Source organism: Carya illinoinensis, chromosome 13 (genome assembly GCF_018687715.1).
Source record: "Carya illinoinensis cultivar Pawnee chromosome 13, C.illinoinensisPawnee_v1, whole genome shotgun sequence".
NCBI lineage: Eukaryota > Viridiplantae > Streptophyta > Magnoliopsida > Fagales > Juglandaceae > Carya > Carya illinoinensis.
In genome coordinates this window covers 16,037,115-16,042,175 of record NC_056764.1, presented here as the reverse complement: position 1 = coordinate 16,042,175, position 5,061 = coordinate 16,037,115, and the positions used below count along the sequence as shown (strand labels likewise).

The following is a 5,061-nucleotide window of genomic DNA, read 5'->3' as shown; positions in this document are numbered from 1 at the left end:
GATATAGAAAGTGGCATAAGATTAATGCTAGCACCAAGATCACATAAAACCCTATCAAAAAATGAATTCCCAATAGTGCAAGGCAAAGTGAAACTCCCCGAATCTTTTAATTTTTGAGGCAATTTCTTTTGAAGAATGGCACAACATTCTTCAGAAAGTTTAACTGTTTCAAACTCCTCCAATCTTCTCTTCTTGGAAATGATGTCCTTCAGGAATTTGACATAGTTTGGCATTTGTTCCAAGGCATCTGTAAAAGGAATATTTATGTGAATTTTCTTAAAAATATCCAAAAACTTAAAAATTGCTTATCTAATTTTTTCTTTTGAAAACGCTGAGGGTAAGGAAGTGAAGGAGTGAGAATAGGAGGATTGTCAGGAAATGAAATTGTTGGAGGCAAGTCGGTTTCATTGACAATCTCCTCTTCTTCTACTCGATCCTTGCTTTGGCCATTGTTCACAGCGGTAGGGGTGGATTTGCTCTCCTTTAATGGTGACCTCTCAATTTCTTCTCCACTCCTAAGTGTGATGGCCTTGCATTGTTCCTTTGGATTCACTTCAGTGTTGCTAGGAAAAGCTTCTCTTTGTTGGGCATTGATGGTAGTGGCTAGTTGCCCAATTTGCACTTCAAGATTCTTCATAGTGGCTCCCATATTGCTACAATGAGTCTCAATGTTGTCCAACTGTGAATCAGTCTTTTTAAACCTTGCATTGGTCTCCTAAATAAAGGAAACCATGGCATCCTCAAGTGACATCTTCTTCTCGCTTGGTTGGCTATCAAATCCTGGAGGAGGACGAGGTTGCAACACATTCTTCATATTTCCATATGAAAAATTCTCATGATTTCTAAGCCCTGGATGATAGTAATCTGGCATAGGATTACCACGATAGTTGTAGTTCCGATTGTTGACATATTGAACTTGTTCCTGACTTGCTTCATTACTTGGAACTGTTATATTTGTAGATGCAACATATTCTATACTTTGTAGTATCCTTTGTGTTGTCAAGGCTGAAATCTGATGAGATAGAGTAGCTACTTGAGCTGAAAGGGCTGCTATCGGCTCCAATTCATGAATTCCAGCAACTTTCTTAGCCAAAGTCCTCTTAGTTGACCATTGATAATTGTTTGAGGCCATCTCTTCCAAAAGGGCAGTAGCACCCTCAACTGTTTTTGACATCAAAGTTCCACCAGAAGCAGCATCAACTATAGTTCAAGTTTGCCCATTTAACCCGTTATAGAACATCTGAACTTGCAACCAATCTGGCAATCCATGTTGTGGGCAATGTCGAACCAAGTCTTTATACCTCTCCCACGCTTCATAGAGTGACTCAAAATCATTTTGCTTGAACTGGCCAATCTCACTCCTGAGTTGGGCTGTTTTTGCAGGAGGAAAGAATTTAGTAAGAAACCTCTCAGCCATGTCCTGCCAACTAATGATGCTTCTCGGTTTTAGAGATTGTAACCAATCTCTAGCCTTGTCCCTCAAAGAAAAAGGAAACAATCTCAGTCTAATGGTGTCTTCAATAACACCATTAATCTTCACAGTGTCACAAATCTCCAAGAACATTGCCAAATGAATATTGGGATCATCCAGTGGCGATCCACTGAATTGAGCCTGCTGGACCATGCTAATCAAAGCTGGTTTGAGTTCAAAGTTGTTGGCATTAATTGTCTGGCGCATTATGCTCGAGTAATTTCCATTCACAACTGGTCGTACATAATCCTTCAAGGTGCGTGGTAGTGCCTCACGTTCTTCTTCAGCCATGGCTAGTATCTTATTTCTTCTTAGTGATCTAAGAGTTCTTTCAATCTCCGGATCAACAGGAATAATATCACGAGATCTAGCACAGCGCATCCAATGTCAAAAACACACCTGTAGAGCAAAGATAAAATAAAATTGTAAATTAAAACCAAGATTACTTTGTATCGATATTGACAAAAAGAATAAGAATAAACCAATCCCCGGCAACGGCGCCAAAAACTTGATCGGTGCAAAACTGCAAGTCCACAATATCGTAGTTTTATAATAAAGTGATAAGAAGAGAATCATCCTCAGGGATTGGTACCTTACTATTGCCAAATACCAAAATTATACTAATCTTGATTTTATCTAGAGGAATCACTAAGATTTTTGTAGTTGCCAATTAAACTAAGATCAACTCAAAGAGTAATACGCAAATGAAATAAAACTGACGTTCGAAGATCAAATTAATGGGAAAGAAAACTTCTAGGAAATCGATTTCACCTAATTCTTCACTATGCTTTTCTCATCCAGCTAATTTAATTTAATTCTTTTTGTTCATTAGCAAATCTCTAATCCATCCAACAGCCTCTTTCGATAGTCAATTGGAAATTATTCTTGTTCATCAATTCACACAAGAATATGCAAATTAATAAAGCAAGAAAGCAATAAGACCAATGATTTAATTACTACATAGGTTCAAACAAGTCTTTCGATCTCTATACTTACCTATGCTAAAATATTCAAGATCTACCCTATGATTCCCTCTTTCGATAGCAAATCACAAGATTAAATATCATCTAATCAATGGCCAGTTAATTAGAAGCAATAAACTCAAAATAAATCAGATAAACAAAGAGAGAATTGCCTTAAATTAGCATAGACAATCAAGCATAGTTCAGAAATAGGTTACATCGTTTTCCTAGAATGAATAAAATTTAGCTCATACTAGAAATGGAATTCAACATAAACGAATTCACCATAATTATTCTGAGAAGATTGGAAGAAAATAAACACTGAAAAATACTCCTCGCAGCCGCATCTTGTCTTCAAAAACTCAAGGAAATGATTCAATGTTTTTCTCCCGTCTATGCTCGTGTATGATTCCAATGTACGTGCAATAATTGGAATTCCCTCTCCAAAACAGATGAATTGAATCATTCTAGCTGTCTTTTTCAGTCCCAAAAAGTGTTCTCCAGTCCAAAAGTGCAGCCATAGAGTGAAAAATCCCTTTTATATAGTTTGACGGCAGAAGACCCTAGATCTATCAAAATACGATGTTCGCTCGAGCGGGGTGTCGAGCGCACGTCGAGCGTTCGACTCTACCTGATTTCCCTTGAGCGGCCAATGTCTCCGATCGAGCGATCTTTGTTTTTTAGCAACCCGCTCGAGCTCCCTGTCGAGCGGCAGTCGAGCGTTTGAATCTGCCTGAATTCACTCGAGCGGCCAAAAGCCTCCGCTCGAGCGAACTTGTAAAATCTGCAATACGAAATTTTTGCAAGCCATCACTCTTTCAAGAATTTTTTATCTAAGAGATCCTATTCGTTAGGATCTGTAGAGATCCAGATCTACATATTTTCTGGAGCACTTTTTAGTGCATATTTTAGTGAGAAACTTTCTTAGTGAATTTTTGTATTTATGGTCTCTGTTTGAGTGTGATCATGCTTCAAGTGTAAATGATCGTTGATTATATTTCAGCCACTAGAGTTCCAGGAAGGAAGTCAATAGTTTGAAAATCGCGAGAGATTCTTGTCGCTAATACAGTTGAAGACAAATGGGTCATTTGTCTGGACAAGTAAGAGAGTCAAGTTATAAAGATTTTGTAATTGAGAATTACTTGTAATTGATTTTTAAATAATAGGATTTACTTTCTTGAGTATGGTTGCCTTGTTGAGTTTTACCTTTAAAGAATTTTTTAAAGGGTTTCCCTTTGTAACTAATCGTTGTGTCTTGCAACTTTGATTATTTATTTTAAGTATTTGATTCATTATAAAATCTTGATAATTAAGATCTAACTAATTTGTTCAAGAAAATTAATAGATAATTTCATAATTTTATAGGGATACATTGAAAATTTCAAGTTTCATGGGCAATGATTTTGGTCATGGGTGTATAGATCTTGATAATCGTTGTGCACATTTGTTGCTTTTACACACACTTGGCACTCGTCGATAGGGTGGTGACCTGGGTTGTCATCATCCGGACGTCTCGATTTCTCCGTGTCCGTGCGTGGGGATTTGGGAGGCGTCACAGGTGGTATCAGAGCGGTTTGGCTCTGGGTAAAACCACATGTCCCGTAGGTAGTACCAGAATATTTTTAAGGTTGTGTTTTAAAAACTTATGTTAAGTAAATTTGTTATTTGATTTGTTTTATTTGTTTGAACTTGTTTGCTTGTTTTTATTTATTTGGTTATGTTTTTGCATGCTGGTTTCTTTTGTTTCTTGCTGTGTGGTGTTGGTTTTGGTTTTTGCCTTTATGATGGTTTTATTTGTTTTCTTAAAGGAGGGTCAAGAGTTGTGTTGTGGCAAGAAAAAAGGTGAGACCAAGTAAATCTACTCAGGAGCGACGGGACAATACCTCAAGAGATGACTCCATAGACCAAGCAATACGGCAGATGACGGAGTTTATGCAGCAGAATCTTAGGCCACAGCAGACAGGGCCTTGGCCACAACCAGGAGGACCTTGGCCACAACAAGGGGGTCCCTGGCCGCCAAAAGGAGGGCCTTGTCTGCAACAAGGAGGACTTTGGCTGCAACCAGGAGGTCCTTGGCCACATTAGGGAGGGCCTTGACTATACCCGGGAGGATCTAGTGGCATGGTGCAAGCCGGATGCACCTATGAGTGCTTTCTGGCACATAGGACTCCACACTTCACTAGAGAAGAGGATCTACTTCAAGCTGGAAAGTGGATCAAAGACCTGGAAAGAACTTTTGAGGTGTGTGGTTGCACCGAGGCGCAACAGGTACTCTACGCCAGCTATCTGTTGCAAGGCACCGCTTTTGATTGGTGGGAATACCAAGAGGGTGATGGTAGAAGCAGAGTTGGGATCATTCACCGCTGTAACCTGGCAGCGCTGCAAGAAAGAATTTAACGACCGCTTCTTTCCCGCATCGGTAAGGAAGCAAAAGGCAAGAGAGTTCTCAAATTTGGTCCAAGGAGGCATGACAGTGGAACAGTACGCCCGAAGGTTTATAGAACTTGGGCGATTTGCTCCCCACCTTATCGCCACAGAGGAGATGCGAGCTGAGCGTTTTCAGGAGGGACTACGCCCTGACATACGCCGTATGGTGGTCAGTCATCGGATATCCACTTTTCAGGACTT

The 5,061-nt window shown here is 39.5% G+C and overlaps 1 non-coding gene across 1 annotated transcript; it reads left to right on the top strand.

Annotated features, from left to right (window-relative positions):
• The first annotated feature begins 1,262 nt into the window (after positions 1-1,262).
• Positions 1,263-1,369, top strand: LOC122293101. Its single transcript, XR_006237158.1, has one exon. It is a non-coding gene; the product is annotated as a small nucleolar RNA R71 (small nucleolar RNA).
• The last annotated feature ends 3,692 nt before the right edge of the window (positions 1,370-5,061 follow it).